Source organism: Lissotriton helveticus, chromosome 8, assembly GCF_964261635.1.
Source record: "Lissotriton helveticus chromosome 8, aLisHel1.1, whole genome shotgun sequence".
NCBI lineage: Eukaryota > Metazoa > Chordata > Amphibia > Caudata > Salamandridae > Lissotriton > Lissotriton helveticus.
The window spans coordinates 474,199,276-474,222,329 of record NC_136069.1 but is presented as its reverse complement, the minus strand read 5'-3'; positions in this window follow the sequence as shown (position 1 = coordinate 474,222,329).

Sequence of the window (23,054 nt, the reverse complement as noted above, 5' to 3'; positions counted from 1 at the left end):
GTCCTCGACCACCCTCAACAGTGCTGTCTCAGTTCCCTGTGCTCTCCGGAACCCTGTTTGAGTTGGATGGAGCAAGTCATGGGTCTCTAAAAAAGATGCCAGCATAAGCAGCAGAAGTGGTGCCGTCCTGTCTCTTCAAACAGGACCCGTCGACCCAGAGCTGGCTGTCAGTGTCTGATAAGGCAGTGTCTGTGAGATCTCTGCTTTTGGTGTCAGCTTCAATTTGTAAAAAATGCAGTCATGTAAGGGTGGGTCACTCTCCCCAGAAGGTTGTGGCAACAGAGTGGCAGGGTTAAGGGTAGTGCATCGTTTGATAGTAATGTGGGAAGAGAGGAGGGTCAACTCATATCCAGTAAGTCGGGCACTAGTGAGGTGTTGAGTGCGTGGTCTGTTAAGTAGAATGTCGACAGAGTGGGGAACGAACAGTACAAGGTCGTGTCCCAAGACTACCCCTTCTGATTGCCGAATGGAAACAGCGTCAGCTGCCACAGCGCGCAAACAAGGTGGTAAACCACATGCGACTGGGTCAAGGATGGCAGAGAAGTAGGCACATTGTTTTTTCGAGAGCCCATGCGTCTGGCAAAGGACGGAAGAGGCACAACCACCCTGTTCGTAACAAAATAGAAAAAAAAGGTTTCGTGTAATCAGGGGTTCCTAATGCAGGGGCAGAGCACAGGGCTTGAATGAGGGTGTGAAAAATCATGGTGTGCTCTTCTGTCCATGGGAGGGGGTAGGGAGTATCATTTGTGAGAAGAGAAAGGAGGGGTTTGATGAGCTGGGAGAAGGCGGGGATCCATTGCCTGCAAAAAGAAGTGAGACCCACCAAAGCCCGGACATCCTTCTGTGTGCGTGGTATAGGGGAGGTGCACAAAGTGTGTATTCTGTCAGGTGTCAAGGATCGCCCCTCCTTAGATAGCAGGTGGCCCAAATAGGTCACCTGCGGTCTACAACATTGAAGTTTGGAACGGGAGACCTTGTGGCCCTTGAGGGCCAAAAAATGTAGCAGGGACAAAGTGACAGAGGTACAGAGAGGCATAGAATCCGCGGCCATGAGGAGATCATCTACATACTGGATAAGGGCCACACCAGGGGGAAAAGTGTGCTCATCTAGTTCTTTCTTAAGGGCCTGACTGCAGATGCTAGGGCTCTCGGTGTAACCTTGAGGAGTCTGACAGAATTGAAATGATCTATTCCGGATAGTAAATCCGAAAAGGTAACGTGAGTCCTAATGGATGGGGATAGAAAAGAAAGCATTTTTCAAGTTGATGACTGTAAACACATAGGCCGTTGGTGGGATCATAGTCAGTATGGTAGTAATGTCTGAGACCACTAGGTACTGGGGAACGACTATTTTGTTAATTTCTTGAAGGTCAATAAAAAATCGATAGATCTTTTCTCCCATAGCACCCTTCTTGAGGACAGGAAGGATAGGGCTGTTACAGATGTTGCTAGAGGAGTGCTGAACCACTCCGACTGCAATCAGGTCATTTATGATGTTCAATAGTGCTTGTTCTCCTTCATGGGACATTTTATATTATGGAAGGCGAGGTAAGGGAGCGTTTTGACGGACAGTGATGTGGACCGGTTCAATGTTCATGGTGCCAACATCAGTGTCGCTTTGGGATCAAAGGGAGGACGGGAGGCCGGAAAGGACAATGGAGTCTTGGATGGTAACGGGCAGTTGATTAGTACCCGTTGTATTGTCAAAAAGAATCACTCGAACATTATCAGGGGAACAACGAATAGTGGCCCTAAAATGTTTCAGAAGGTCAATACCTAGAAGATTGTCGGGGCAGGCAGGGGACAAGAGAAATGAAGATTCAGTGCTGTCTCCCCCCAGAGTGAACATAGTTGGAAGTGATAAAGTGTTAAGTGAGGGCTTACCATCGAAACCGGTTGATGTTATTCTTTTGCCAAAAGGGGCAGCCCGAAGGACCAAATTACCTGCCAGGACGCTCCTAGAGGCCCAGTGTCAACCAGGAAAGTCGCCATGGTGCCCGCCAAGTAGGCAGATACGTAGGGACCCCGAGGATCGGCAGGTACTTCAAGTGGTCCGGAACCCCTCCCTTGACTGCCCTATGAAAAGAATAGGTCCGTGGTCTCTGAGAAGTCAGATGTGAAGTCTAACATTCTGTTGCCTATTATCAAAAGTATTAGCAGAGCGGGGCTGGAACGGTTGTGCTAGGCGATTCTGGGGGCCCCTGTAATTGTCTCTGGGAATTGTTTTTCCTGAACGGATATTGTCTGTTAGCACAGGGCACTCATTTTTGTAGTGGCCGGGCTTTTTACAATAATTGCAGTTATCTCCATACTGCTGACGAGTGTGTTGGGGAGGCGGTGTAGGGCCAGGGTCAGGTCTGCGTGCATGGGGCGGGGCACAGGTATTGGTGTATTGCGCGTCTGACGCTTGGCTGAGAAGAACAGATTCCTTAAGCTCCTGTCAGCGCTTTTCCTTATTTTCCTCGACCTTGTCCTTAAGGGTCTCGTAATACTGGGCTGTCAATAAAATAGTCTGGGGACTTGCTGCCTGCCAGGTACTTTCGCTAGCCCGGAGTTTATTCTGAATAGTCAGCAAAAGGTTGTCAACAAAGGTTTGAACTAACAAGTGTCGACCTGTCTCAGATGTTATGTCTCGGCCGCTGTAATCAGAGAAAGCTTTATTTAACCGAGAGAAAAAAAACGGATACAGTCTTGTCACTCTTTTGTTTGCAGGATGTCAACATGAGCCAATCAACCTTGCGTTCAGGGACAATTGTTTGTAGTTTAGTCAATAATTTGTTTGGTAATTCTAAAACCAATGCGTGTGTTTTTTCCCCTGGCTTATGCTTAGTGTCGTGGGTGCGCAAGTTAGCCCATGAATCTCCTAGGTTTAGGGCGTCGTCGGTGTGTCTAATTGAGTGCCATATCTCGGGGGGTACTACACTGCCAAATATCTCTAGGGTGTCTTGTAACGTTAAGTCGTAGGTGTCCAGTATCTCTCGCATCTCTTTATAAAATCCTGTTGGATTCGTACAGAGGTCAGGGATCCCTGACTTCAGGGTAATGACCTCAGCGCGAGTACAAGGGGTATATATCCAGCTATACAGTAATTTTTCGCGGGCATTAGCGTAATTAGTCCCCGTGCCGTCGCCCCTGGCCGGAACAGAGATAGGGGCAGCTTCGCGTACAGGCATGTTGGTGCTGCTTAACAACCCTTCTTTTATGTCTTCTGAACCGTCCGACTCGTGGCCGGGATGAGAATCCTGTTCTAAAAGTTGCAGATGGGTGATACTGTATGTACACAGGGTTTCTGTGATTTAGTGAAAAGGGTCTGAAGGCGCTGCCTGCTAAGGTCGGGTCTTTCCTTTTCCAGTCGGGCTAATGTGTGGTAGGCAACCTGTTGAAGAAGATGGTGGCGGAGGTGCATGGGTTGTTTACCTAAAGCCTTAATTAGTGCCGCTCTGGTGAAACCTGGCACGGTCAATGCTTGGGCTTTTAGGTCTAGACTGTTTTTTTCGGTGGACGTTAGACGGGGCAGTCTGCCTTCGGGAGAAAAACTAGGTAACGCATGGGTGGTTTGGATATCGTTCAGTGTGGGAGCCGAAGCCTGGGCTGGTGCCACTGCAAATGGATCAGGGATTGGAGGTGGAGGAGGTGGAAATGCCTGGTAGTCGATGTCTAGTTCGGGGGGTGGGTAATAACGGAAACATTGGATAGGGAGGTGGTGGATTAGGTCGGGAAAGGAGAAGCTCATCATCTAGATAGTCATGGGGGTCTTTCTGAGGAAGGAAAGGATACTGGCCCATCGTTTCTAGACGATTTTGTCAGTCAGCTCGTTCTACATTTGTTTTGTGGTCCTGGAGGTGAAGTTCATGTGTTTTTTTAGAGTAGGTAGTGTTTTTAAGGGCTTTTCTTTCCCTAGCTTCCTCCCTCTTTTTTCCTGCTGTATTTCTTTTTTCCAGAGACTGAAAGCCTCCCACATGGAAGCGCGAGGATGATGTTTGTCTAATTTACGCTCATGGGCTTCGAGTTTAGCGGGCTCAAAAGAGCCCCACTCAGGCCACTGCAGTTCCTTTTCCTTTTTTGTGTAACGGTGCAATAGGGAAAAGAACATTACCGCTGTCAGGCCATATTTTACATACATTTCTTTAGAAGGGGTACCTTCCGGAGGAGCCGGCTGACTTTCTGCCAAGGGATAGAGGTCAGGTCGACAGCAACAGCAACAAAACATCCTAAATTTACTGAAAGCGGGCATTTTGAAGACAGAAAATCAACAGCGAAATATCGCACCTTTATACTTCTATGTACAATTTAGTACTGATTCTATGTACCCACCTTCGGTGTTTGCAAAGAATGAATATACAGAACTACTGACTACTGCTAACAGAAATATGGGTGTCGAAAGTTCGATCTTACCAGATAATTTGTGTCCGTCCTCACACAGAGATTTTCCTCTGCATAACAGGAATCTAGAAACCATAACTTGGGACTCCAGTCAGGGTCAGCATCGGACGGCCCAGGAGCAGGAGTAGGAACAGCGTCAGAAGTCAGTCGGACAATGCAGACAAGGGTCTTACAATTCGCATAGGAGCACTCCCTTCGGGGCTCCACTCACTGGCCTCATGAAGCCTCCCGGGCTGGACACGGACCTCTGATGGAGTCCCTGTTTGAGGAGTCAAGTGTGGAACTGGGTTCTAAAGAGACCCCCAGCGGTGGAGGGCTTCACCTAAAATCTATGGGTCCACAGGAGTTTCTCTTACCAAAGAAGGGAGGCAGACTCTAGAGTGAGGAGGGAAAAAAGATATTTTAATATACAGAGTATAACTGGAGTTATCGGACAGAGTCCCAGATTCCCTAGGTGAGTCTACGGAGGCTGTCTGCTTCTCTAGCCAAAAACCAAAACGAGCACCAATATTGCCAACTACTTCTCACTGGGGCATCAGATAGCCACACGACCTACCGAACTAAACAGTAAGTCTCAGGACACTTTTTAGTCCAGAATGAATCAATTATTTTAATGTCAAATTTTCAGCAGCATATATTTACAAAAGATATCACAAAATTTCAAAAAACATTACTTGTATCACTCCACACTTACTTGTGACCACAATTCTATCATACCAAAACATTCATTCACTCAGCCATACCATCAATATTAACACAACAAAAAACTTTACATCAGTGAACACAGCAATAGTTTACAATTCAAAATAGTACAATGAAACAGCATAGGATAAAAGTTCAGTTGTTTAGCTGCGTTTTGTATTTATGCATAACACTCCTAATGCTGTATAAGGAAGGTCTACGCGTTTCGATAACCCTCGATTTAAGGGAAATCTCGTCAGGACCACGTAGCTGTAAATGGAAAGAACAGGCATAAGTCACTCTGCTAGAAGACCCGCCCTATGACAACTTCTGGAACAAGAGAAAGGGAACCTAATCATACCTCAAAGGTGCTCGGTTTCTTTTTAATCTGTAAACAAAACATAACTCCACTTAGTATCACTAGACATTACGTCTCATTGCAATCCATTCCAAGTATTTCAAACCAAAACACCAAACTCGGTTGTACTCACACGTTATGCTTTCACCACAGCCTATGGCTCAAAGGGAGTGAGATCTGTGTAATGAAAATTAATGTGTCAGTATGGGTGTTGCGCTTCAATTATATCAGACTAACGGTCTCATGCCTCAAAAAGGGAAAAAGTCTTACTTATGATCTGGCGGGTTTCAAATCCCAGCGAGTGGAAATGAAGAGGCGGGCAGGATGTCGCGCCTGTTAGGGCCAAAAAATGCTGGTATTAATATTCCATTCTCGCAGCAATTGGTTCAGGCGCTACGCGCATGTTGTTCTTACGCTCTGCTCACAATTACCTTAATTGCTCAATCGATGTAGCCAAACAGGTAACCACGCCATTAGTCTCTGTTTCCTTCTTTCCGAGACTGCCGTCGTTTGGATCGTAATGCTTTTTTCACGTTGTGCACGTTGCTTCACTTCCTGGTTGGGGGGATTCTGGGGATTGTAGTTTCAGGCGGGACTTTTTTGTGTTGAGACCTCGTATAATATATTCGAGTGTATGAGTCTGAATATGATTGTCAGGCAAAGGATTTAAGCTCCATCGGTCCAGCAGCAGCCGCAGTTACCCCTTCAATGGTAGTTTTTTTAACAATTTCAAGGGGCTCAGAGGTTTGGTTGTTCTGAAGGTTGTGTTTCTAACATTAAGTTACAGTCGATAAATTTCTGAAATTTCATTCAGGCCAACGATGGCTGTGTTAAATTTCACTATTAACATCGCCTCATGACGTGACAGTTTAGCCTCAATATCCCCACCTCGAGGATCTTTCTCGATTTTCGCCATCACTGTCCATCGTAACTCGTCCACAGTATGGTTATGGGTCCGCCAATGGTTTACCAGAGGTGCAGTGATCACATTGTTCTTGATCCGTGATTTGTGCTGGCTGATTCTGCACCTGACCTCTTGGTTCGTCTTGCCGATATATAATTTGTCACATGGACATTTTATGCCATAAATAACATATCTCGATTTACAATTAGAAAATTTATCGTGTTTCCAGAAATTCTGTTTGTGTTGGAAGAGGGTGCCTTCTTCTGTACTGGAGCAGCAGGTGCATGTGCCGCATTTGTGGTGTCCTTGTATAGGGGGCAACCCCAACAGTGCGCCCACTGTTAGCTGTTTTTTCTTTATTGCTGCTCGCACTAGGTGATTTGCCACACCTAGATCTTTCTTAAACGCGAACAATGGCTTTTCCTTGAGTGATTCATCAATATTTTCGACTATGTGCCAATTCTGTAGAATGGTTTTCTTTAGTTGATTCGAATTTGGGCAGAAGGTTTAGACGCATACCATTCTTTTGAGGGCAGGTTTTTCTCTCTTCTCTAAGAGGGTCTCTCTGGGTACCCACCAGGCTCTTTTTATTGTTCTTCTCAGAAGTTTTTTTTGGGTAGCCCCTGGCAGCTAGGTTCTCAGTGAGGTTGTTCGCATGGAACAGATACTCCTCTTTGAAGTGGCAGTTTCTTTTTAGCCGAAGGTATTGTCCGAATGGCAAATTTTCTCTTAAATTGCGCGGATGATTACTTTGAAAATGTAAAGCCTTGTTCCGGTCTGTGTTCTTCTTGAATAAGGTAGTTACTAAGCCCTCTTCCGTTGGATAGAAGTCTACGTCAAGAAATGCCATTTTGGCTTTCGAGTAGTTGAGGCTGAATTTGATTTCTTGTGTCCTTGAGTTAAGCCATTCATGAAATTTGTTGAGGTCTTCTTCGTTCCCTGTCCATGTCATAAAGACGTCGTCGATATATCGACTCCAACTTGAAATATGCTCTCTGAAAGGGTTGTTCTGATAAATAAATCCCTCCTCATAGAGTGCCATAAACAGAACTGCCAGTTCTGGGGCGAAAGGGCAGCCCATGGCTACGCCACTTGTTTGAAAGAAAAACTCACCATTAAAATTGAAATAGTTTTTCTTTAATGCAAACGATGCTAGCTGCATTATGAATTCAGTTGGAACTCTGGTCGTTTTTTCTCTCTCTTCAAGGAATTTTTGAATGGCATCTAGTCCATCACTTTGGGGAATTTGAGTGTATAATGAAGACACATCTAATGTGACTAGTAGATCTTGATTTTCTTCAAAAGGAATTGTTGGAAGTTTATTGATAAAGTCAGATGTGTCTCTTAGGAACGATTTTACTTTTGGGAGAAATGGTTTCAAAAAGAAATCTACAAATTTTTATACTGGTTCTAGTAATGATTCGCACCCAGAGACTATCGGTCTTCCGGGAGGTGTATTTGCATCCTTATGGATTTTTGGCAGGACGTAAAATAGCGGAGTCCGCGGGTTTTTGCATCTGAGGTATTCATATTCTTTTTTTCCAATGATCCCATCCTCCAGCCCTTTCTCAAGGATCGGGTTGAGTTGATTTTGTAACTCTGTTGTTGGGTCTTTTGGAATTTTTCTGTAGCACCTGGGGTTGTTCAATTGGCTCATAACTTCTGATATATATTTTTCTGTATCCCAGATGACGATCGATCCCCCTTTGTCAGCTTGTTTTATTGTTACTGATGAGTCTTTCTTAAGATTTTCAAGAGCACTTCTTTCTGCTTGTGAGATGTTAAATTTCGTCCATTTCTTTCCTTGTTCCATCTTAGTGATGGCAGATAAAATTGTTTTTTCAAAAGTAGCAATTTCTTTTGCCACTTTGTTTGCTGGTGGGCAAAAAGATGACTTATTCTTCAAACCTGTCACCTCAATTGGTGGGTTGAAGACATTTTGGGAGAAGAACAATTTTAGTTTTAGTTTTCTACAGAATTCTAGTGCCTCTGTTTTAAGCTTGACAAAATTGGTGTGTCTTACTGGGACGAAGGAAAGTCCTTTCTCTAAGATACTTGTTTCCGCAGGAGTAAGAATTTTATTTGATAGATTGAAGATTGGTGATTGATTTGAAATTGGTGCTATTACCAATTCTTGTAGTTCTGTCTCTGCGTCGACATTTCCCATGGCTGATTGTATCTGGGGCGTTCGCGATTTTGTTGCTGGCCTCTTCCTAAAAAAGGCGCCGATGACGGACCCGGTTGTTGTTGGAAGGAATCTCTTTTATTCGTATTCCTTTTCTGGTTTCCTCCGTCGCTTTCGCTGCCACTCGAAGACGATGAAGTGTCGGAGAATGTAATGAATTTGTTGTTAGATCTCCCTTGGTATTCCCCTAAGTATTTTCTCGAATCTGGTCTTGAGTAGAACTCTGGTTGCAAATATGGGTAGATTTTCTCTAGATTTAAGTTTTTTTTGTCTTTTTGGAACTGATTTTCCTTCTGGTTGATGGTGAAATCTTTAGATTCCAAGATATCCTTCTCCACTTTATCCAGTAATGTTTTTGCGTCTGTGATCAATTGATTTTGTTGTATTTCCGCTTCCAAGGTTTTGATTTCCTCTAGTTGTTGTATAGAAATCCTTTGGGCTGTTTCTACCGTTAGGACCACGAGGTCACGGCTGCATTTGGTCTCGATGTAACTATATCCTTTTTTATAGATGGGATCTTCCGTGAATATAACTGGGATGTTTTTGATCTGTAATCCTCCCGGTATTGTACCGGCTCTTAAATGTTGGAGCAAGAAATGTCCGTGTAAATCCGTGCGGATTTGTTTCTTTTTTAGTCTTAAGAGTTTGTCTGTTTCATTCTGATTCCTTGCAGATGTACTCAAAACTGTGGCCGCTGCTGGACCGATGGAGCTTAAATCCTTTGCCTGACAATCATATTCAGACTCATACACTCGAATATATTATACGAGGTCTCAACACAAAAAAGTCCCGCCTGATACTACAATCCCCAGAATCCCCCCAACCAGGAAGTGAAGCAACGTGCACAACGTGAAAAAAGCATTACGATCCAAACGACGGCAGTCTCGGAAAGAAGGAAACAGAGACTAATGGCGTGGTTACCTGTTTGGCTACATCGATTGAGCAATTAAGATAATTGTGAGCATAGCGTAAGAACAACATGCGCGTAGCGCCTGAACCAATTGCTGCGAGAATGGAATATTAATACCAGCATTTTTTGGCCCTAACAGGCGCGACATCCTGCCCGCCTCTTCATTTCCACTCGCTGGGATTTGAAACCCGCCAGATCATAAGTAAGACTTTTTCCATTTTTGAGGCATGAGACCGTTAGTCTGATATAATTGAAGGACAACACCCATACTGACACATAGGCTGTGGTGAAAGCATAACGTGTGAGTACAACCGAGTTTGGTGTTTTGGTTTGGAATACTTGGAATGGATTGCAATGAGACGTAATGTCTAGTGATACTAAGTGGAGTTATGTTTTGTTTACAGATTAAAAAGAAATCGAGCACCTAGGAGGTATGATTAGGTTCCCTTTCTCTTGTTCCAGAAGTTGTCATAGGGCGGGTCTTCTAGCAGCGTAACTTATGCCTGTTCTTTCCATTTACAGCTACGTGGTCCTGACGATATTTCCCTTAAATCGAGGGTTATAGAAATGCGTAGACCTTCCTTATACAGCATTAGGAGTGTTATGCATAAATACAAAACGCGGCTAAACAACTGAACTTTTATCCTATGCTGTTTCATTGTACTATTTTGAATTGTAAACTATTGCTGTGTTAACTGATGTAAAGTTTTTTGTTGTGTTAATATTGATGGTATGGCTGAGTGAATGAATGTTTTGGTATGATAGAATGTTGTTTTAGTCAACAGAGAGGGATGAGGGATGATAAGATGGGTGTGTGCAGCTCGTCTTCGTGATCTCGTCAACAGAGGGGGGATGAGGGAAGATAAGGTGGGTATGTGTAGCTTGTTTTCGTGTGTAGGGGCCCACCTCAGGCAAGGGAGGGAGAGAGTTGACGTGGCAAGGCTTCAGGGGTAAAATTACAGCACAACAATATCATTGATTCCCTCACCAGTGGAACCACATTCTTATGACTGACCTAGAATTTGCCAGAGCTCCTGTTCGGCTTGGTTCCGACCCACCGTCTATTCTCGACGGATCAACCGTAGCTGGAAGTGGAGTGCTAGCTTCCACTGGTATCTGAGCCATACCCGTTCCACTCATTGTAAGACTTCCTCCAGATATAGCCACCTCTTCTTCTCCTGTTTGCTGTTCACTTCCACCTGTTCTCTCTCTGGTGTTATATATTGAAACCAGAGGTCCAATAGTAACTGGTACCGTAAGATCTTCTGGTAACCGCATGTTACATTCAGTTTCTCCTGGCTCAGGATCTGCGTATCCTGTCCCTCCAGACCCTCCTGCAATTCTCGATCCCACTGAAATACTCCCTCTTACTCGGGGTATCCTTTGGAAGGGCTTCTTCTCCTACTCGAGTAACCACCCCTGTGTCGCCTCTACACAAATCTTCCAACACCTTAAAACATCTCATTGTTAAAATCAATTATTTGTAACACAAGTTTCACTATTCAACTTCAGACGAACTTCCACCAATCCCAGCACGGCTTTACGCGAACGGACCTATCACAGGGCAGCGCACACTGAAGTCACCGCTCCCTCTTTGCAGCGGCTCACCCTTCTTTACATTTTCACCACGTACACTCGCTCACAGATTCATACTAACAACTAACTGTATATCCAAAAGCTATTAAACCAAGTAACTGTCCTAACGCAGTCACAATAACTTACAGTTACATAAAACAAGTAATTGTCTGTCCGCTAAAAGATCGATAGAACACTCTTACAAGAACATTCATCTGCTGTGACCCCCGACCTGCGTCGGTCACTCAATCACCGTATTCCGCCCCCGGTACCTGAGGGTTTCTACCCGCGACATACTCCTGCATTCACACAAAGTTCCCTGTCACAAGTGAATCGTCGATAGCGCTTCACAACACCCACAGTATTCATCAGACAATTACAAATACAAAACTATCCCGGGATCTTGGACTTCTCTTGAGTCCGCTCACCAAACTTTCTGCCCCGCTCTTGTCCAGACCAGTAAACCGATAAACCCACACTCACTCAACTTACATCCCAAGTTTGCAAGACATCACACAATTAATTCATCACCGCAATCTAACACACCACACAGTTTCATACTCAGGCTACCACTGTTTCAGCCGCACCATCAATGTCTGCCGACCTCCATCATTTTTCACCGTTGTCTACTCCATATCCGAAGCTCTATTGTTCCTCTGGTCCCACCCCTAATTTCCTTTCTTTTCCCCTCACTTCTAGAGCCAACCATCCGTTTCTCCTACCATTTGGTGACGCTAATTTTGCTCCTTACCATCCCTACTAAGTTTAAGGCAGATGGTCTTTTATTGCCTGCTAAAAAGTGTGGAGGGTAGTAAAACAATTCAAGATTATTCTTTTAATTAACCATGCTTTAAAGGACCACACGCTCGATATTCCAGTTTTATGGATTTATAATAAGGCCCAAAAAATTGAATATAAACACACCTCAATATCAAACTATATAGGTACATAAACATCAATACAGAGCTGAGTTTACGTATATAATTAATTCTGCATGAGTGGCCTAATAGGATGACCTCCGAAATCAAAATGCAACAAAGAATAGAAGCTGGGTCCAATTCACTTTTCATTTAAGAGAAAAACAAAAGTATCTTTCCATACTCTGCTCTAAATGAGAGTCCTACCTATTTCCCCAATATTCTATCCCAATGGTGTCAGCATGTGTTGACTTCCTAAGAAGTACTCACGTCAAATGGGTAAGATGCTCCTTCTCCTACAAAATAGGCAGAAGTCCCCTCAATCTGTCCCTGCTCCTCATACAAAAAGACAATGTTCAACCCACAATACGTCACATTCATTGACACCATCCTTCAGTAAGTTTCCACAGAAGCCTTTAATTAAATGGATTCTTTTCCAGTGGCCTTGGTTCCGAAATAGGCCAGACACAAAAGGCGTCCTCCCTTTTCGCCTTCCAGACTTCTTCAAAGACATTCCGAGTATCTCCTTAAATCTAAGAATAACGAGGTCGAGTTCCGGCACCTGCAGTAGGATGAGAACATATTATCTTCGAGCACAAATAGTATTCATTTAATTATAATTCTTGAGCAACCAAGGAGAAATGAAACTCAAAACAACCTACAGTTTGGGCCTACAATTCAGTCCACTTAAACTAAATACAAATTACATTACACGAGTATAATTTCATCCTGCACATTACACATACAGGAATTATACGTTTCTTTAATACATACATAGGCCTACTTAAATGTGCACACTACATTTCAATGCTAATATAACTCAAATAAATGCATCTTAATAATCATGAAACACTGCAAACGATAAAAATTCATGTGAGTGTGTTTAAACTATGAGTATAGTGCACCCATACAATTTAGAGTACTATAAGCGCTCTATCACCCTCAAAAGGATTGTGGTTATTACCTGAAGTGGGTACCCTCAACTAATATCCCAAATTATTACACTAACCTTGTTGATTTGGTTTAATTATCTTCATTGTATTGTATTGTATTGTAATTGAAATTATATAGTGCTTACTACCCCTGACAAGGCGTTGAAGGGCTTTTTTGGCGAGTAGCATGCTACTCTGGAACCCACAAAGAATTAGTGGTGAATTAGTAGAGTGAAATACTAAAGTAATTAGAATGGTGGATATGCTAGTTAGTTATTTGGATTGAGAAGGATATTGAAGGGATAGAAGAGGTAAAAGATTTGTATTTATATAGCGCTTGCTACCCCTGATGAGGTGTTGAAGTACTTTTAGGCGAGTAGCATGCTACTCCGGAAACCTATAAAGGATTAGTGGTGAATTAGTATGGTGAAATATGAAAGTAATTTGAGTGGTAGATATGTTAGTCAGTTATTTGGATTGAAAAGGATATTGGAGGGATAGAAGAGGGAAAAGGTTTGCATTTATATAGCAATTCTATTAGTACCCTAGAATATGTTTATGAGCAAATCTCGGAGCAGTGATTTTAACTCAAAACGACATCATTTTTAACGAGTTTGGGATATAAAAATCAACGGCTATCATCAACCATAACACTATTATTTAACAAAAAGTGAAGTCCTGCATAAAGGATTTACTTCTGTTAAACTTTACTTCAAAACCACTGCCTGACTATATAAATAATCAGATAGGATATATAGGATTTTTTTTTTCGTTACTTCAGGCTGTCGGTTCTGGTTCTCCCCACGACTGCTGTCCCCCCCATATCCTTAGAGACGCCTCCATGGCTTGTCCTGGTCCTCCTCTTGACCTACTAAATCGTTCACTCTCTACAGGCTCCGTCCCCGATGCTTTCAAAAGAGCAGTGGTTGTACCTATTTTAAAAAAACCCGGTTCTGATCCTGCGGTCTTAGGTAACTACCGACCTATCTCCCTTCTCCCCTATTTGGGGAAGGTCCTGGAGACTTACGTCACCCATTGCCTGAGCGCCTTCATCGAGGAAACTCTCTTCCTGGATGACCAACAGGCAGGTTTCAGACCGGCCCACTCCACGGAGGCAGTGGTGGTAGCGGTTATGGATGCGCTGAGACGGGGGGCCGATAAGAACTTGGCCCAGGCCCTGGTGTTATTAGATCTCTTGGCCGCCTTTGACACGGTCGATCATGACATACTGATCGACCGTGTCAGAAACGCGGGCATCCTGGGCCCGGCCCTGTCTTGGATTGTGTCCTTCCTCCAACGCCGCTCCCAATCGGTACAACTGTCCACCTTCTCTGCCCCCCAAATCTCACTTTCCTGGGGTGTTCCCCAGGGTTCTGCCTTGTCCCCTCTTTTGTTTAATCTCTACATGCAGCCCCTTCTTGCCTCTCTTCATCATTCCTCTGTCACTATTTTTAATTATGCCGATGATCTGCAACTCATCTTTCCCATCGACCCCTCACCTCTCTCTTGCTTCAACTTTCAATCAACCATGCTCACCATCTATGAGTGGATGAACTTCAGTCAGCTGAAGCTCAACCCTAGCAAGACAGAGTTGGTTCTGGTCGGTGGCTTTCGCACCCTTGGACTCCCAACTTCTGGCCCCCTGCCTTCGGTTCCCCTCCCAATCCAGTCAATTCTGTGAAGAGCCTAGGAGTCATCATTTCCAACGACCTGTCGATGCGGCCGCATATCAACGCTGTTACCTCGGCCTGCTTCTATCACCTTCGCAGAATCGGGAAGATTCGAAGGTTCTTATCATCAGAGGCTCTCACCCTTGTTATCATGGCCCTGGTTACTTCACGTATAGACTATGCCAACTGTCTATACGTGGGGATTCCCGCATACCACCTTCACCGGCTCCAATTGGTGCAAAACCAGGCAGCCAGATTGATCTTCCAACAGCCTAAACACCAACATGCCACGCCGATGCTGAAAAAACTCCACTGGCTCCCGGTTGCGCAACGCTGCATCTTCAAAATGGGATGCATTGTTTTCAAATCTCTATCTGCCTCTGCCCCTGTCTTTATTTCTCTTAGCCTACACCCCCACGTCCCCTCTCGACACCTTAGATCTTCTGCCCACAACCTCTTGATCACTCCCAGGTTCAAACGCAAGAAACACGGTGGGGCCTGTTTTTCTTTTCTCGCCCCTTCCACTTGGAACTCTTTTCCTCTCTCAATCCGGCTCACACCTGACTATATCACTTTTCGCAAACTCTTGAAAATTTATCTGTTGCATCTGGCTTACGATTAGCTGTTTCTACTCCCCTGTGTCTTCTTTCCACTTGTCTTGAGCGCCAAGAAACCAATTGGTGAATGAGCGCGGTACCAAATCTCTTTAACATAACAACATAACATAACAGGGTGTGCAGATGGAGGGACAGTTACTCAACCTGATATTCATAATGCCAAAATTTGTACACTCTCCTCTGGATACATAAAACGTTCAGACCCAGGCTATGTTATTACCTTGAAACGGTTCACAGAAAAGTAAAGGAGTCCAAAGGAAATTGGATGGAGTAGACCTACTCTCATTGGAATCACAACATAAACGAATGAACCCAAGCACAATCCTTACAAGACATCTGATGCTAAAGCCCAACTCAAGTCCAAGCTAACAGCTCAGATACATTATTCAGCTGAAACATACATTACATATATAAAAATAAGACAAAACAAAAATGTGGACAAGTTTTCGCTCATAAGGTAAAAAAGCATGCAAAACAAAATAAAATACTAAGGGTTTTTCTATGGATTAAGGGACATGGGAACTGAGGTACAAAGCCTTTTTTCAGTCGCAAAGCCTGTGATTCGCTAAACCACAGGGTTCGCGATCACAATATTGCTTTTTGGTATGTACGCCCATAGAAATTAATGGGAAATTGCATGAGCAATTTGCAAGTACCAATAGGTCCCCGCAAAATGCTTATGCAATTTCAGGGTGCAAGGGTGTCAAAAGGACCCCTGAAATTGATCTGTGCACATATGTTACACACACACATGCCCTAAGGGCATGTGTGTGCACAACATGAAACTTTGAAAAATGCACAAAAGTGCATTTTGCAAAGTTTTTGCAAATTACCATGAAGTTCAACTTCATGGTAATTTGCTACTCCTATTAGCAAAACCCCTATTTTTTTTAACTTTAATCATTGCATTTAAGGAATCTCAATTTGCGATTCCTTAAATGCAATAGAAATTTGAGAACTCGCAATTAATTGCGAATTCTCAAATTGCGAGGGGCCTTGATCCTTGATGCATCGCAAAAGCTAATTTTGCGTTCGCAAACGGACGATTTTTGCTAATCGCACCGTTTGCGATCGCAAAAAGCTTTGATGCATGTGCCAGTTAGTTGTTAAACATGGCAAGCGAACTGCAAATCAATTCCTTACCTTTCCTTTCAAAATGTGCACTTTATAGATGTTCTGTTCTCTTACACTTTGAGACACCATACATTGTTTGATCCTGATTTCATCATCCATTGTTCGACAAACCCCCTGGCTATACCCAAACCCATTTCCAACTTTGAAGAATTTACACATATGGTATGACAATATGGGGAGTTCTAAGCATTTAGTTTACAAATCACCATCAATATCACTGAATTGACATGAAGAGCCAAAGTCGAAACCTGTGAAATCTCCTGCTGAGTCAGATGCCTGGGAGAAGCAGGAGAAAATCAGCACCTGGAAGCCAAAGTTCATGACTTGCTGGACTGGGAGAGTCTGACGAACCATAATCCAGTTAGATCCTTTTTTAAGTCACTGAATACTACATAAACATTGTGGCGAACTATGAGTCCATACTGGCCCCTTAATAGCCCTGACCCCCAAGAAGCAGTACGTAAAGGTTATCTGGATTTGCTAGTGTTAAAAAACCTATGGCAATGTTAAACAGGAATTGCACAAAGCCCCTGTGCAGAAGGCCCCTGACAAGAGACAGCATTTCATAGTACAGATTAATGCTTCTTACAAGGGAATTGGAGCTGTCCACTGCATAATTTAAAAAAATGAGTGCCAGGGTCCAAAGCGTTGCTGAGAAGCCTGCTGCTGGCGCTATTGAAGATAAGGGTGCTGAAAGCCAATGCAGTGTGGTTTGATTTTACCTCATGGCCCTTTCATACATTTCCACACACCCCCTTGCCTCATTATATCCCTCTTACAGGTTCTGTTTAATCTTTGCTTTCTCCCATTGTCCGTATTTTTCTGTCTTTCTCTTCCTGCTTCGTTTCCCATTCTTGGTTTCTCTTTTTTGCTCTGGATCAAAGTCTGTTGAGGTGCCCGGTCCCCAAAAAACGATTCTGGTGACCCCAGCTACAAGCACTGGCGCTGTCTTGCTCTGACTCAGCGAGAAAGACAATGACTGTGCAGTTGCATTTATTAGTCACAGGTTAAGATCAAAACTAGGATGAAACTGAAAAAGATGGCATTGCCGTCATGCGGGCGTATAGTTACTCCAGGCCACGCATGTTTGGAACTGAGCTTGTGGTCCATATGGAGCTCAAATGCCTCAGTGGCTGATTTCGATGAACGGTGAAAACGCGAAGCAGCTGCAGTAATCCATTGGAGAATATGGCTTTACTGTCGCGTGCTAAGCAGACATGTTGCATTGGAAGGAAGATGCCTTCTTAGAAAGTTGTTTTGTTGCAAACAGACAGCCGAGTGTCTCCAGACCTGGAATAACCATTGGTGCACAGGAAACTTTCACCTGCAGCTGCGTGTGGCCGGGCTTGGCTCCGCTGTGCGTTGTTGGCCGGGCTTGGCTCCGCCATTCGTCTTCTCCTTGCGGTGGGTGCTCCCGGCCGGGCTTGGCTCCGCCGGGGGCGCTTGTGATTGACTACAACCCCCAGCAGCCCCAGCGCGGCAAGGACGCCGCCGCCCTCACAACCAGGGAGCGCCGGACGGCGCATAAAGGAGAGTGCGCCTTCGAGTTCTGTGGGGGGCACAGGAAACTTTCACCTGCAGCTGCGTGTGGCCGGGCTTGGCTCCGCTGTGCATTGTTGGCCGGGCTTGGCTTCGCCATTCGTCTTCTCCTTGCGGTGGGTGCTCCCGGCCGGGCTTGGCTCCGCCGGGGGCGCTTGTGATTGACTACAACCCCCAGCAGCCCCAGCGCGGCAAGGACGCCGCCGCCCTCACAACCAGGGAGCGCCGGACGGCGCATAAAGGAGAGTGCGCCTTCGAGTTCTGTGGGGGGCACAGGAAACTTTCACCTGCAGCTGCGTGTGGCCGGGCTTGGCTCCGCTGTGCGTTGTTGGCCGGGCTTGGCTCCGCCATTCGTCTTCTCCTTGCGGTGGGTGCTCCCGGCCGGGCTTGGCTCCGCCGGGGGCGCTTGTGATTGACTACAACCCCCAGCAGCCCCAGCGCGGCAAGGACGCCGCCGCCCTCACAACCAGGGAGCGCCGGACGGCGCATAAAGGAGAGTGCGCCTTCGAGTTCTGTGGGGGGCACAGGAAACTTTCACCTGCAGCTGCGTGTGGCCGGGCTTGGCTCCGCTGTGCGTTGTTGGCCGGGCTTGGCTCCGCCATTCGTCTTCTCCTTGCGGTGGGTGCTCCCGGCCGGGCTTGGCTCCGCCGGGGGCGCTTGTGATTGACTACAACCCCCAGCAGCCCCAGCGCGGCAAGGACGCCGCCGCCCTCACAACCAGGGAGCGCTGGGCGGCGCATAAAGGAGAGTACGCCTCCTCGTCCCGCGGGACGCGCGCGGGCTTGCGCCGGGCTAAGCCCGGGCAAAGGGCGGGCCCTCTGTGGCCCTCAGGGGACTGAAGGAGACTGGACTGGGCCTGGACCCTTATATTTCCCCTTTGGACCAATTTCGCGCCTGGGGAGCGTAAGATATTCGATTTACTTTTAATTGTGTGTTGTATAGGTTGTTTTAGTATTAAGTGCTTAGATTGACGGGTATCTGTTTACAAGTATTAGTTCCATTTATATTCACTATGTCAAAAACTAAAAATGATAAGGTACAGGTGGGCCCTGCTACTCTTGATAATTTTCTGGTAAGGAAAGTAAGTCAGATAAATAACAACAGACGTGCATCATTGGGGAAAAGCACTGTGGTAGGGGAAATGTCATTGGAAAATTCCCCTATCAGTTTGTTACAAGGATGTGTAACTAACTCGACTGATGTCATCTCTATTGACCCTCCTGTGTCCATCTTAGTTAACGTGGAGGCTCATTCTGACCCTCAGGTGCTGTCATGTCCTGATACTAGCCCTGATACTAGCCCTGATACTATTGTGTTACCTGAGCCCCAACCAGAAACTAGGGCCATAAGAACTTGTAGAACACTGTCTCAAAATGTAATTGGGAAGCAAGATAAATCAAAAAAGAAAAAGGATGGTAAGGATATTTTTAGCCCTGTAATACCTACCCCTTTTGTTTTTACGGGCACTAACAATGATGGTAATGATAATGGTGTAAGCATAACCCCTGATATTTTAGCTTCACTTATAAAAAATCTAGAAGCTTCTTTGACAACTAAATTGGAGGAGCTTATCAAACCATTAACGAGTAAGATAGATAACCTAGCAAAGGAAGTGACAAGGCTGGGTGGTCTGTTATCAGTAAAGAATGGTGTTTCCTCTAGTGGAAGTGTACACTCTGGGGGGAATGGCAGAGAACCTGCGAAAATTAATGATATATGTAATAAGGCAAGGGGGAATGCTGCTGTTGCAGTGGTTACTGGTTCTGAAACTTCGATTCGCCCAGACACCCCTGCGGCAGCGGCTCCTTTAATATCATCTACAAAGCAAACAAATAGTAGAGCGCCTAGACCCCCGAGGTACAATCGCTATCTTAATCTACCTCCAGATTGTGCTCCGTTTGTTGCTGTATTAACTAATGTGCCTCCTTGCGGGACACACCCGGCATCACCTTTTGATGAATCCCAATCCTCTTTGAAAAATAAGACTGTGTCTTGGCTCAACAAAAATTGTGGGTTCCCTGTGTCTTACTCGGAACAAATTATGACAGTAAGACGTGTAAATTGGGTAGGGCCATCAAAAAAGACTGGGGTAGGGGACTGTATAGTCGTAAATTTTAAACACCCCCAGCACGTGGCAACTATCCTTTTGAGAGCTTCTGCATTGGTATATAACACGAATAGTATTTGTGTACGTCCCTTGGGATATTTTTATGCCCATCTGTGTAAACCTACATCACAACAGAACTTAACCAGGCGGGGGCTTGAACCTTACACTCCTGTGCAGGAGTCTCAGTTCCTTTATAATGTTACTAATGTTACTAATCCCTGTGGATCTGGTGGGCCCATTAGAACTCATAATAGGAGTTCAAGTAACGGCCACTATCATCATGGGTTGAATATAAATACACAGAATAGATTCGAAATGTTATCTGGTCTTGAGCAGTGTGACTGACTGGGGGCACCTGCGGCTCAGATTATTAGGGCTTCAGGTGATCCTACAAATTTTTTGAATCCGGTGGGTAGAACTTCAGGAATCCTTGTTGTCTCCTGGAATATTGCTGGTCTTGCGGCCAAAATGTCTGATGCAAACTGGGTCACTTACATCAAGCAGTTTTCTATCATCTGTCTTCAAGAGACCTGGGAGCTGGGCTGTAATCTGTTTTTAGAAGGGTATAGGGCCTTCTTTGTGCCGGCCCTGCCTTCTGTGCGGGGTAGGCCCAAGGGGGGACTTGTAGTCTTTGTCTCCATACTGATTCCGTGTGCAGTACGGAGATTGGTAGCCCAGCATACAGGGGTCATGGGACTAATTCTTTCTGGTGGCAATGTTCTTGTGGGACTGGTGAATTTTTACAATGCTGCTCTTGATAGTGCAGGTCCGAAGCATATCCATGTTCTTAATTCCTTTGTCTCTAGTTTTATGGAAAAAATGGGCCATAACCTCTTGATTATGGGGGATTTTAATCTGCATCCATGTGTCGATCCATTGCACAAATGTTTACCGGAAATGATCTGTGCGCGCGCAGATTGTCTGCATATGGAGCATACCTTAGAGGGGGAAATGTGTAATGACCTAATGAATGACCTTGACCTCTCTTTGGCTATGTCTCTAAAAGATCCTGCATACTGTTTTGATATCCCTACTTTTAAGGGACATGGTAGGGGCACCTTCATTGACCATATTCTTGTCTCGAGAACTATGCAAACTTTTGTAGACTCTTTTTATATCCTCCCTAGTGAATTTAGTGACCATAATCCTGTCACAATCTGTCTGAACTGTCCATGGGGGAAAAGTGGTCCCAAAAACACTGTTCAAGGAAGTCTGGGCACAACAGATGGGAGGAGGCGGCTAAAATGGTCAATTGACTCAGCGGATGCACTCTATAAAAACATCTCTGAAGGGTGTGCAGAGTACATTGACGTTTGTATTAACGGGGGAGTTGAACCTAATTTGGTTCTAGAGGCTTATCAAAATATAGCGGAGAAGGTGTCAGTGTTCCTATCTGTTCCTAATAAAACTTACACAAAAGTCGGGCCGAGATGGTTTAGCCATGATTGCACTGTAGCTGCTCGCAAGCTGAGGCTTGCTTTGTCAGCTTCCCCGAGGGATCGGGAGGTTGTAAAACTCTGTAGAAAGGAATATAAGGCTATTACCATCTCCCGTAAGGAGCTATTGAAGAAAGAGGCGTGGGAGGAATTGCTTGACCCCTCTACTTTGAATAGCAGTACTAAATTCTGGGCTTTGGTTAAAAAACCTTTCTTGACCGAGGACCCCGGTGACGGAATTACTTGCTGTATAACCAAAGAGGAATGGGAAGGCCATTTTAAAAGTCTGTATTACTCTGAAAACGCTAGATCTATGATAGATGCCCCCTGTGACAGGGTTAGCCCTATTATTTTTTACGAAAGCGAGGTTTTGGCAGCCATAATGGGCCTCACTGCCAATAAAGCGCCAGGGCCTGATGGAATACCCCCTGATCTTTACAGGTCTGATCCAGCTTTCTGGGCTCCCATTCTGGTCGCCGTATTTAATGCAGCGGCCACTGTGGGATGTCCAGATTCTTGGGGACTATCAACTATAGTTCCTGTATTCAAGAAGGGAGATAGGGGAAGTCCACTTTGCTATCGTCCCATATCCCTAATTGATTCATTGGTAAAGATCATGGGGAGAGTTATACTCCAACGCTTAATAAGTTGGTCGAATGAGAATCACATTCTGACAATCTCTCAATATGGCTTTTGTGAGGGACGCTCAACCATAACGCAGTGTCTCAATCTGTTCCTTATTCTGAATAAATATACTGTCGTTCAGAAGGGAGTAATTCATCTTGCCTTCATGGATCTCTCCTCAGCCTTTGACTGTGTCAACAGGGGGAGGCTGTGGAGGACCATGAAGGAGAAGGGAATAGATGGGGGAATTGTGGAGTTCCTTGCGGATCTGCACAATGAAACAAGAGCCAATGTGAGGTATTCTTCGACTGGGGAAACCACGGGTTGTTTTCCAATTAATAAAGGTGTACGTCAGGGGTGCATTATGGCCCCATATCTTTTTAATTTTTATATAAATGACCTGGAGGCTGAACTACAGGAGATAAAATCTGATTGTCCAAGGGCTGGTGCGAGGGGTATTCCTCTGCTTTTATATGCCGATGATGCGGTCTTAATCTCACGAACAGAATTAGGTCTTCAGGCACTTTTGAATGGTTTTAATAAATTTTTTTCTGATAGGGACCTCACGGTCAACAATACAAAATCTTTCATAATGCATGTTGGCCGTCAACCAAAGAAGAAGTTCAATTTTAAATTGAATGATGTTTCGATACCCATCACCCAGTCGTTTTCCTACCTGGGGGTCTTATTTGATACGAAGATGTGTTGGGCCCCACATTTGGCCAAGAAAAAGGGGGATATGTCCAGGGTAAATGCTTCTATCTTCAACTTTGCTTCTAAATTGGGCAAAAAGCCAATTGTGGCCATGATGAAATTATATAACGCTAAATCCATAGCCACTGCAGTATACGGAAGTGAGATATGGGGCTACACAAATTGTGACCAACTTCAAATAGTAGAAAATAAAATTTTAAAGCGTCTGTTGTGTGTCCCTGGGAGCACACCGAATTTAGCTGTTCATGAAGAACTTGGCTGCTTGCATTTATCGGACATAGTTGGACTAAAACCGTTGTTGTGCTGGGTAAAGCTGTGGTTAAGTGATGCAATCCCTCTGACCCACTTGATAGTGGAGGATCTCTTAT